Raw genomic sequence first — 12761 nt, 5'->3', positions numbered from 1 at the left:
ACCTTTATGTTGCTCCACAGCAACAACTGCTGAAACGTACCAGTTGTTCCCTGTGTCCCAAGGAGTAGGTGATTTATATATACCCCCTTATTTAATCCCCAACCTCCTTCGTAGGCAGTTATTATTATCCCCACTTTGAATTAAGGAAAATGAAATTCATATGGTTTATATAATCAGCCCAAGGTCACACAGCTGGGATGCAAAAGAGCTTACACCTCAACACCCCCCCCCCTCCCCCGGGCTGCCTTCAGTTGCTTCTAAAGATACTGCTTTTGCATTTATACAGAAACAAACCCAGGCAATATTCACTGATTTTTTTTTCCAGCCACTTGATTTTCTAAATAGCTACATACCTGCCTAGCCATGTCCAACCCTCTTTTATCTCCATGACACCCAGGACAGGACTATGTAAAAGCAAATGTTTAACATCTGATAAAAGAATTATGACAATCATTAGTGGGCCTAGTGTGCTGGCACATACCGTTCATCCCAGCACTTGGGAGGCAGAGACAGAGAGATTTCTTGAGTGCTAGGTCAGCCTGGTCTATACAGTGAATTTCAGGCTAACCAGAGCTAAACAGTGAGACCCTGTCTTAAGAAACAACAAAACCAACTAACCAACCAAACAAACAAATAAGCCCTAATGATAACACCAACAAAAATCAACACACATATGATTTGTGGGAGTTGGGCATAGCTGGTGAAATGCTTTTTGCTTGTTGTCATACAAGCATGGGGACCTGAGTATGACCCCTAACACCCATAAAACAATCTATGTGTGGCCCCACAAGTTTCTTATCCCACCATTGGGAAGGTGTGAAAGACGGATTTGTAGAACTGGTTTGTGAGCCCAAGGTACCAAAGAGACCTGGTCTCAAAACAAACAAACAAACAAACAAACAAACAAACAAACAAATCACTACCACCACCAACAAAAAAACAAAGCCAGAAATGCAAAAACAACAACCATGCCCACCCCCATCCCCTGGACCCGAAGACCTACCTTGGAAGGCTCCTAAGAAATAACTCTGTAAGCACAGGCACACATATGGACATACCTACACACACAGGGACACTCTCACACAGCTACACAGACACACTCACAAACACACTATGGTGCTGTGGAGGAGAATGACTGCCATAGGATCATATATTTGAATGTTGACTCCCCAGTTGGTATAATTGTGTGGAAAGGACAAGGAGGTGTGGCCTTGTTAGAAGTGTGTCACCAAGTGAAGGCCTTGAGGTTTCAAAAGATTTGAGCCTTTCCTAGTATGATCTCTCTCTCTCTCTTTGCCTCCTGATTGTGACCCAAGTTTTCAGCTACTGCTCTGGCTCCGTGCCTGCCTGTCTGCTGCCAAGCTCCCAACAGGGACGGTCATGGACCGTATGGAATCATAAACCCGCAATAAACAATTTCTTCCATAAGCTGCCTTGGTCAGGGTATCTCATCAGAGTAATAGAAAAATAACTAGATTCATTAGTATTTATGTTTTATCTCAGTTTTATGTATTTATAAAGCCAACTAGGAAGAATTCTTTATTGTATAAAACACATTTAAGAGTCACTTAATGATGAAGACATGATTCAAGAAATGTCCTCAAGTGATTTTGTTGTTTGGTAAACTGAGAGTATTCATAGAAGCCTACACTGTATAGATTACTATTCACCTGGCTACATGATATATGTTGTATTATACATTATATATACAACATATAATATACTATGCCTGTCTTATACATACTAACATGCATATAAGACAGTATATTGTTCACAGGACCATAATAAATAAAAACTTATATTAAATCATTCTTTAAAAAAAGTTATGAGATTGCTGCTGCTATAACACGGCACACTGTCTTACAGACATCATATTTATTGGTTGGAATATGCTCTAAAATAATAAAGTAACAGAAAGTATAGTATAATAAGCACATAAGCCCATACTATGGTCCTTTATAATAACATCAGGTTATTCCCTCATGTTACTGTTTGCTACACTTTTATATGACCAGAGGTACAGACTTACAGGCACCAGCATCACCCTACCCATGTTGATAATGCCTCCTGCTCCAGCACTCTGAAAGCTACGCTATCACTAAGTAACAAGACTTTTTCAACCCCATTATGATATTATGGGACCATTATCACATATGGGTCCATTGCTGGCTAAAGTGTTGCAACAGTTACGGACAGGTACATTACAAGGAAGAAGTGAGTCACACGAAGGCAACTGTCCTAGGGGACAGATCAACAGATGGATATGTCCAAGAGAATGGAGACAGGAAAAGAAAGGTGAAAAATATGGAAACGAAGCAAATTTCTGTCTTTGGAAGCCCAGATGTGAACAGTTTTTCTCATGGCAAGATGTTCATTTCACAGTTATCTAAACCAGAGGTTGAAAAACCCCTCCTTGTGCAGCCCATCTGCAGCCCACACTCTCTCTGTGTGGCTTATAAACTGAGAATTGTTTTCACATAAAAAATGGTTGGAAAAAATATTAAAAGAGGGTTGAAATCAAGTGACAAGGGAGAACTTTATGAAATCTAAATTTTGTTATCCATAAGTAGTCTCATCGAAACATAGCCATACTTATTCAATATCCCCTTTTTACTCTCCCTTCCTTCCTTCTTCCAGCCATCTTGCTATATAACCTAGTTTGGCCTTGAACCCGAGATTTCCTCCCTTCTTCTGCCTTCTGAGTGCCTGGGGCTGGGACTGCAGGTGTGTCCTCTGCACTCAGCTTCATTGATGTATTTTGATGGCTGCTTTCACACTGTAGTGACAACATTGAGGATTTGGGACAGAGGCAGAGAAGCCTAAAATATTTTCTATCTCATCTTTTGTAGGCAACGTTTGCTAATCACTGATCATAATAATGTTAGGATGTCATAAGCCTTTCAATATTGTTAAAGCTACTGCTATTATTTTAGTTTCTAAAGTTTTCTTTAGATTTGTTTCACTTTTACTAATATATCTATTTATCTGTCTATCTATCTATCTCTCTATCTATCTCTCTATCTATCTATCTATCTATCTATCTATCTATCTACCTACCTACCTATCTACACACACACACACACACACACACACACACACACACACACACACCTCATGTGTTCCAGTACTCTTAGATGCTAGAAGAGGGTGCCAGATACCCTGGTGATGGAGCCATAGGTGGTTATGAGCTGTTTGATGTGGGCACTGTGATTCAAAATGGAGTTCTTTGGCTCTGCAGTAAGGAGCAAGTGCCACTTCTCCAGCTCCATGTTCAAAGTTTCCAATCAATTATGTAATTATGTTCTCTCCCCTCTCCCCCCCCCCCTAGTTCTTATGCAGCCTCAGCTGGCCCAGTGTTCACTGGGCATCTGATTGTCTCCACCTCCCTAGTGCAGGCCTTAACAGTGCATTCAACGTCGTTTTGGTTTTGCAGTTGTTGTTGTGTGATATTAAGGTTTGAACCCAGTGTTCTGTCCACACATCCCAGACAACTGCTCTCAGAACTGAGTATACCTCTGTTGCCAGCGTGATCTTCTGTCAGTGATTCCCACATTCTCAGAATGAAACTATCTTGCTCTTCTGTTGGTGGTTACATGGTCCAGTGGCAGAATGAGACACTGGGCATGCATCTAGGAGGGTCACCATCTTCCTGCCTAGAGTCATCTTTCTTTCTGTAGGAATTTAAGGCTGGGAATCTAAGAGTGGCTAATGTAGTTACCCCAAAATGGATTTGCTGAGAGACACTGACTCTGGATAGGGTGAAATAAACTATTCTTATTATCCTCTAGGACATAAAGAAACACAAAAGTAACTTAGGTGGCCCAGCACGAGGAAATATTTGTCGCAGTTCTGAGGAGGCACTTGCTAGAAAGGAGTGTGGTTCCGTGAGCAATTAATCTGCCTGTTAGCTCTCGAGTAAAACAAAGAACACAGGATTATCTATTTCCTAAGTAAGGTTCCTTGTGGTGAACCTCAAATGAGTCTTATTTATCTGTTTACTTACTTATTTATTTTGTGGTGCTGGGAGGTAGAGCCAGGGCCATCTACATAGTAGATAAGTTCTACTCCTCACCTTCATCCTTAGCCTGCATTGATTAATCTTCTGAGATCCACACAGAAATTCTACAGTCTTTGTCTGTCTGTGTATTTCTGTCACTTTCCCAATTCAACAGAAATTTGCTGGCTATTTATTATGTGTGAGACACTGGACATACAAAAATGTCTTTAAAAAAATCCCAACTCTTAAAGACATTAGGACTCGGGAGGAAGACTGCTGAGCTGTGCTAATCTTTCTTGACAGGGCTGAGCCCAGTGCCCCTTTTGTCCCTTAGTTCCACTTCTCTGAGTTCTCTTTATGTCTCCATTGCCAATTTTCTTTTCTACCCAACCTCTATATTGAACATATTTTAATTTTATTTTATTTCATCTTATTTTTGCCCACCACAAATGATCTCCTAAGTTCACAAATGAAACTTCTGTAGCTTTTCTGAGCTTCAGACTCCTATCTTCAGGTCTATGGTAGACATCGTCACTGGGACAGAGCTTCTAATTGTCTCCTCAATCCTATGGCTGTTGCAAGATTCCCCATCTTAGTCACTGAGACTCTGGTCACACATCTGATCACACATCTATTATCTTCTAAGGTAGCAGAAACATCTTCAAGTCCATTGTATCAGTGACAGTGTCTCCATTTGTGTCACTCACCATGTCCTGCCTGTCATTAAAGTATTTGAAACAGCTCTGTGGGCCTTAGTTATTTCTTGGCTCCTTCATGCCACCCTCCTCACTTGGCAGCCATCCTTTCTCACACATGTCTTTGAAACATCCTTTAGACCAGCCTCTTCACATGTGCTCTTGTCCTGTTCACCCTACAATACATTCTAGACCAAAAAAAAAAAAAAATCTCCCATTCAAAAAAATGGCAGCAAGATATATGTGTTGTTCTTTATCTAATTTTTTGTTTTATTACTTAGTAATGTATTGAGAAGCTCAGTTCCCATGGGTATGTCTGGGAGTGTGCTATGTACTGAAAGGCCACTTGGAAGGGACAGTGTGACATGTATCCTGCTCCTGGAAGAGAGCCGGCAGGGTGTGGTCCTCCATGAGTGTTAACAGTTGCTGGGTGTGAAGCTTGTTTGTGTGTGTGTGTGTGTGTGTGTGTGTGTGTGTGTGTGTGCATCTTCATATTCTTCCTTTAGGAACTATTTTCCCTGCCAAGGTTATTAGGGAATGTCCTCTCTGCCAAGGTCACTGACTCCATGATTATTAGAGACAGCAAGAGTCCAGGATGTGACTGTGTGTCTAATGTCTCAGCACAATGGTAGAACACTATGCCCTTCAGGAGAGCCCTTAAGGCTGTAGAAACAAACTCTGAAAACATGAGTTCAAAAGTATATAATTTCTCAACTATGCAAAATACAAGGATGCACTATGAATTGTGTAAGGAGCTTCTCAGAACCAAAAGAACAGAGGCAGCTGCACTCTAAGCCAGCTCGTCAGAAAGATTCAAAGGCAAGCAGATACAGAGGCAGGAAGATTCCCGAGTTCAAGGTCAGCCTGGGACAGGGCAAGTTTAGGTCTAGGTCTAGGTATGGTGGGAATAGTAATTTCAGTGTGAGATTCCATCCAGTTAAACATATTGTCTGTGCTTACAAAGGCAGGCAGGTCTCTAAATTCATTTGCAATGTTAAAAAAAAATTCTCGCTGTCATTTTCTAAGAATCAGGGAGCTGGGGTCACGGAATGCTGATTAGAGGGATAAATACAAGGGACCCGGCCTAAATGACTGAATTGATATGTAAATGAAACACTGGGCCTTGTTCTAGGAGAGCTGAGCTATCTGGATGAGCTATGTGGAGATATCTGGAGAAAGCTGTCTCAAGCAGAACTCAGACCATCAGCTTATACCCATGATTGACTCCTAGTCGTTTGTTTTGCCGTTCTAAACACCCCTTCTCTCAGGACCCCTCTCCAGGCTGAGGCTGATCCTTGTCAGGAGTGTTGCACCAACTTTAACAGCTGCCCACCTTTCCCTCCTACCACCACTCTGATCTGTATGTAACCACTTCTCTTCTCTATTGATGGCTTTTTCAGTGTTTAATGACTATAAATAATGCCTTAGTAAAGGTCTTGGAAGAGTCATCTTTCAATATGTTTGTGAATCTATTTTGGGTAAAGATATAGAAGTAGACTTGTGAGGTCAAAGATTTTGTATGTTCAAAAAGTGATAAACACTGCCAGGATGTCCTCCACAGAGGTCATTGCCCTTCTACTTACTGAGAACATGGCTGCTTTACCATCTGCCCAGACCACCAGATACCAAAAAAATTTATCTCACTGCATTTTCAATGGGCATGCTTCCTGTGTTGAGAAAGCAAGGGGACATTCTAATATAATTTAGTTTTTTGTATTTGTTTGGTTTCAATCTGTCTGTCATATACTTCGCCCACCTTTAGAGCTTTGGGTTGGTTACTGATCTCATCTGAAGTAACTAACTTCTAGGTTCAGTCATAAACAGTTCTGTGGCTGTAGATCTTTTTTTTTTTTTTTTAAGTCGCAATTTTGTCATCTTTTTATTACACTTAGTTATTTGTGTGTTTGTCGGGGAGGGGACCAAACTTATGCTGTGGCACTTTTAGGAGTCTGCTGTATGGGTACCATGAATCAAACTCAGGTCACAAGGCTTGGAAGGAAGTGACTTTAATCACTGACTTTTCTCAATGGCTTCTCACTTTCTTGTCCTAATAATAAGTAAGTATCAAGAGTTATATGACAGGGGACTCACATTTGGAGGTTATAGATTGGCCCTTAGAACTCCTGACTTCCTAAAAGAGCATGACAAGCTCTCTTTATCGTCTACCTATGCCTTCTGGCTTCATTCCCCTAACAGCCCACTGAAGTACAGAGTATTTCTAACTATAATGTGAGGTTCAGAGAATGTCAATGCCCAGGGTAGCAGAGCTGTAAACTCTTCTACTTCTGAAACCCTACAAGCCTAGCACATCACCATCAATGGCTCATTCCTCAACACATTTGCAGCTGACTTGTTTTTCTTTTTCTTTTTGAGACAAGGGTCTCACTATATAGCCCAGATTGGCCCTGAACTCATGATCTCCATGAATCATCTTCCTGAATGGTAGGATCAGAGGTGTGTGCCCTAATACCTGCCTCTGGAAGGTGGTTTCTGGTCTCTCTAATTTTTATTAATCTGCTACTCCCTTACCTCTCTATAAACACCCAGTGGACAGTGTTAAGCTCCAACTATGTGGCAAGAATTTTCACTGAGTTTTCAGTTTAGAAGTTCTCAACTATACGAAATAAAGCAAATGGTAGTGTGGCTTTCATAATATTATTGTGAAAAACTGCGCTTGGAGATTAGAAGAGGGATAGGAGAGGATACTTCAGATGGAGGAAGGAGGAGAAGATGATGTTCAAAGAAAACCAGAAGCATCAGAAGAGTATCTCAGGAAAAGAAAACATTCAGAACTTGGTGGGATTGGAACATGATGAGAAAGTGAAGGGACATTGAGCTGTGAGAACTGGTCTAGGATGCCACACAGGACATGGGATGCCAGAAAAGGATCTTGGACTGTATTCCAAGTACAAGTAGATGATATGGAAGGATTTTAAGGAGAGAACCATATGTCATGCTATGGTTTATGTCTCAAGATGCCTGGTTTGAATCACTGGTCTAGGTGTGCTGGAAAGAACAATCATGGCTACAAGAAAACGCCATTAGAACCGTGGTTCTCAATCTGTGGGCTGTGACCTCTTTGGATGCTGGATGGCCCTTTCATGGGTGTTGCCTAAGACCTTCAGAGATACCAGATATTTGCATTACGATTCGTAACAGTAGCAAAAGTAAAGTTATGAAGTAGCAATGAAAATAATCTTATGGTTGGGGGGGTCATCACCCCATGAAGAACTGTATTAAAGAGTCACAACATTAAGAAGGTTGAGAACCACTGCTTTAGAGCCGGGGAGGATGGCACATACACATAATCTCAACACTCAGGAGGCTGAGACAGGAGGATCACAACTTTGAGACCAATTCAAGAACACATAAATGAGACATGTGTCATTTTATTATTATTATTATTATTATTATTATTATTATTTAAAGAAAGCCACAGTATGAGCATAGAGAAAGGATGCTGGTTTGGATTAAGTTAGTAGCAAAGGAGACAGAAAGAGTATGTTTGAGAAATGTTTTGGAGGTAGAGCTGCCTTGAAGTCCTCAAGAGATGGATGCTCAAGTTACAAAAACAGAAGAACCAAGACAATCTTCATATTATTTTTCCACTCAAGTAATTGGTGGTATGATGATAGTTAATTTGAAGAAGCCTAGAAGAATCCAGAGTGCTCTCTTCTTTCTCCTTTTTCTCTTTCTCTCTCTCTTTCTCCCCCTCCCTCCCTCCCTCTCCCTCCCTGTCCCTCCCTCCCTCTCCCTCCCTCCATCTCTCTCTCCTCCTTCCCTCCCTCCTTCCTTCATCCTTCCTTTCTTTCTTTTTCTTTTTTTTAGTCTATATCCTTAGCCTTACAGCCCATGAATTCAAACACTCTCTTCTTAATACCTTCATCTCGCTCTCGGCGTACCCTTTAGTGCTTCCTATCTGAGAGAACTTCCTCTAGCTACTTCCTCTGTTCTCATGTCTCCTCCATCCTTCACTAGTGACTCTTCACCATTTACCAACATGCTTTTTGCCAAATACACAAATGACTTCTGTTGCTAAATCCAAGGGCTTTTCAGTCCTCGTTTATCTCCAGCTCTCTGGTCCTCCCAAAGCAGCTACACAATCATCTAACACCCGCAGCTCCTGTTGCTTCTACCTTCTATTCTGTCCCTGCACCTGCCCTTCCTTGCCTTTTTCAATGGTGTTGCTATGACTCTTCTTGTCCTCTACACCCTCTCTTTTGGGGGATTCCATGAACAACTATGGACTCTCACTTACTCTGATGATGCTAACACAGATGTCTCCTGAGTCTCAGCTTCCTCTGGTAAGCAGCACCCAGCTTCGCTCTGATATCCCACAGGCACTTCACCTCAGTAGGTTTAAAATTAAGCTAAGGTCCTGCTCTCTGTGGCCTACTTTTCTTCCTAAGGTCTCTCTCTTGGTGACTGATACTCCTACTATCCTGCCATCCTGTCATCCTGTTTACCTAAATCATAATTCTCCCACCATCTCTCAATCATGCAGAGACAATCAATAATCAGAATCACTTGCCTTACTTATTGAATCCTTTCTCTCTCTCTATTTCCTTTCTTGCTGCCTTCGTTTAAGAGGTTCTCCCTCCCCCTTTTTTTCTTGTGATTCCGAGACAAACTTTTAACGAATCCCCTGGCTTACAGTGTCACTATCAAAGTATGCCACTTTCTAAAGTGGCCATGTGATTATGTCAGAGTGTTCCTTAAAATGAATTAACTTAAATTAACCCAAGTTTGGTTCCCAGTACCCACACGGTGGCTCACAACTGCCTGTAACTTCAGCTCCATGGATACCTAACACCATCTCCTGATCTCCTCTGGCTCCTACATTCAAGTGGTGTACATCCATACACTCGGGTACACATAAATACGCAATATATATTAACCAACAGCTTTCTACTGGCTTTAGAGTAATCCCAAACGTCTTTGAAAGACAAAGCCTTTCACTACACAGAAGCCTGCTTATCTTTCCAGACTTCTGCTATGCATTCATGTGATGTAAATATTTGTGGAGCATCTTTTACTTGCTGGACACCATCCTCTAGGCTCAGCTCCGTGAATGTGCTTTTTAAATCTTAAATTCTTGACATACAGTGCTTTGAGTGGGGTGGGCCTGGAATATCCCTCCCTTTATTATATTTTTCTGGTTGGTTTGCTCACTTCTGTAGCTAAGCACCTCCTTTGAGTTCCCCTGTATATGTCATCTCACTACTGTATGACTGACTGTGTTTTCATGTGCCTCCTCACGGTAGAAGATCCTGCAGGCCATCTTAGCCGTGTTTTATTGATCCTTGTATTTCTAGGGCCACAGCAAGCACTCAATAATGAATTGAGTAACAGAGTTGGGTTTCAAAGTCAGGACTTTTCTTTCCAGCACAAATCTCATATTTCTCCACACTATTCTTTTTAATGTGTTGAATTTGAGGGGTTCTACATTACAACTGGGTGTGTTTCTATCTGTTGCTAATTAAAGCGTGCACAGATAGATGTTTGGCTTCATCAGGATCCAATGGATAACTGTTTTTGAATATCCTTCCTCCATCATCCCTCCACTTTGATGATGGAGGCATTAGGGGTTAATTGCATCTGGAGTTAACTGAGGTCTTTAGTCTCACAAACTCTTGCACCTTTCAGTCTGTTGCTTCTATACCACTACAAGACGAAGAGAGAAGAAATGCATAGGAAACAAGGTAGATCTTACTTATGTGGCAACTGACATTAAAACTCAATGTATTAACAATAAATCACCTTTTACATGAGCACCCCACACCCCAAATTCCCAATCTTTATAGCTAGGCATTAAAGGCTAGGGGCTGGAGAGAAAGTTCAGTGGCTAAGAACACTGGCTGTTCTTCCAAAGGACCCGGATTTAATTCCCAGAGCCCACATGGCAACTCACACCTGTCTGTAACTCTAGTTCCAGGGGATCTGACACCCTTATGCAGATATACATGTCTTTTCACACAGACAGGCATGTAGGCACAACACCAATGTACATTTAAAAAAAAATCTAACAGCTAAAAATTAAAATTGAAATCAACATTGAGATCTCTAGAAGCTTCCATTGGGATACGGACATGCAAAGACCCAAGATGGCTGCCCTAAGCTCACCTCTGTGCACCGAAGTGGAAACCAATCTTTCTTCAATGCCATGTGTGCTTTATTTTTCATCAAACAAATTATCTCCATCAGAACCTACTTATTTACATAGTCTTATCTTTCTGCTATTGCCTTGGTGATATTCTTGTTATAAAGAGGAAGGAACTCGAAGCAAAAATATAAAAAGCAAGGCTGCCTTATCAGGGACATAGGGGAATCAGTAAAGGAGACATTTAGTTCACAAGGTGATGGGATTTCCTATTTGTAAAGTAGCCTCTCAGTCACACTTTGTACTCTCCGGGCCACAATGCCAACCCACGCTTATTTGTCCTTCCTGGGCCTGGAATGAATTCAATTCTACGCCTTATTTAGTCAAATGATTCCTCCAGCTTCAATGTGTACTTCTGTATGCTTCATTTTGGAAACATCATATTTAAATATTTTCTCTTCTTGAGTTTGTTTTAGTTCCAAAGCTGGGGAATGAAGTTTCTTTTGGGGGGGGGCAGGAGGGGGGATGGGTTTTTCTTGCTTTACATGTTAAGAATGGCTTTCTCAAATGGCTAATAAAGTATCCCAGTAGTGCCTTAACCCTCCTACAATGACGTTTTCCACGAGAATTAGCATTTAATTGGGATAATTTGTTGTCAACGGAAAGCAAAGATTCCTTTCCAAGAGGATCAGCGTGATAATGTCTTACCAGCTAGAGCACAGAGACCAAATATAAACCAGTTCTGAGAAACAGGAAGTGAACCTGACTGGTCTAGTCTGAGTGTCCCTGGCAGTGACGCAAATACAGAAATCAAATTAGGAAAACAAGGTATGTGGGTGTGAGGCAATCGATAACAATCCAGGATGCTACAACATAAGCAAAGAAGCCTTCAACCAAATGCCGTTCATTTTAATAACACCCCGAGCAGTTTGATTTCCCTGGAACGCACTGGTGATTAGAGAGCAGGGACGAGCATGAGTTCCCTAGCAACCGCATGTGCTTTTGAGACAGTCATTAGCCTTTCCGTTAATCCCCTCAACCCCTACTTCTAAATGTACGACTGACATTAAAACGTTCCAGAAAGTGCTTCTTGAGATTTCCAGGAGGGACATGGAAAGGAACATAAGATAATAATAATAATAATAATAATAATAATAATAATAACAATAATTGCTGTCCTGAGAACTGCGGGCAGGTGAAAGAGCAGTGTTCCTATGTGCCCAGCCTGTCTCTACAGTTCATTGCTCTCAAGTCTAGGTTTCCAATTCCCCTGGGGGGCGGGGGAGGGGGGAGAAGGGGCAATGGAGGTGAAATTGTCGGGAGTTTAAGGTGGTCTCCTCTTGCTACCTGGAGCAGTATTGTTGTGTCTCTCACAAGCATCCCTCTGAAGGCAGGGTGAACCCTGGAGTGTACAGGTGGCCATTTGTGTAGTGGCAGACTGACTGACAGCTTGGATAGGGCAACATATACCACATTTTCTTTCTCCTTTAAGCCCCATGAATTACCTTGGTGGAAGGAGCTGGTGAAGAAGGGAGGAGGGTGGGCTTTTTCCTATTGATTGTTTAATTGCACCAGAGGCTGCTTGTCTAGGGCCACCGGCCAAGAGCGTTATTTTTGTGGCTAAAGTGGGGTTGGGCCAGTTTCCCAGCCTTTCCCCTAGATTTGAAGAAGACAACCCAGAAAGTCCAGAAAGGCTAGAGGAACCTGGGGTGTGTTGGCCTTTTCATTTCAAGGGTGTCCTACAGCGCCAGGGCTGCTGGGATTAAGTTCCTGCAACCGTGAATCATTGCCTTTAGATGGGTCCTGAGTTCGGGATCTACAACTCCACCCACCGTGTGGCTAAGGACAACTGTCATTAGGCAAATAGTTCTTGCTGCTACTGGCAGACCAACTCTTCTATAGCCTGGGCTCCTATTAGTCGGACACTTGACTCCTTGGGGCTCGGGTAGCTCCTAGCGGTCCCGCCGTC

At 41.9% G+C, this 12761-nt stretch overlaps 1 long non-coding RNA gene across 6 annotated transcripts in view; it reads right to left on the bottom strand.

Annotated features, from left to right (window-relative positions):
- The window catches only part of 2210408F21Rik (RIKEN cDNA 2210408F21 gene), a 117045-nt gene that overhangs the window by 104056 nt on the left and 228 nt on the right, over positions 1 to 12761 (bottom strand). The gene's annotated exons all lie outside the window — the stretch shown is intronic.

The sequence above is a fragment of the Mus musculus genome, chromosome 6 (assembly GCF_000001635.26).
Source record: "Mus musculus strain C57BL/6J chromosome 6, GRCm38.p6 C57BL/6J".
Classification (NCBI taxonomy): domain Eukaryota; kingdom Metazoa; phylum Chordata; class Mammalia; order Rodentia; family Muridae; genus Mus; species Mus musculus.
Note: the sequence above shows the minus strand (reverse complement) of the source record. Positions and strands in the feature narration are given on the sequence as shown.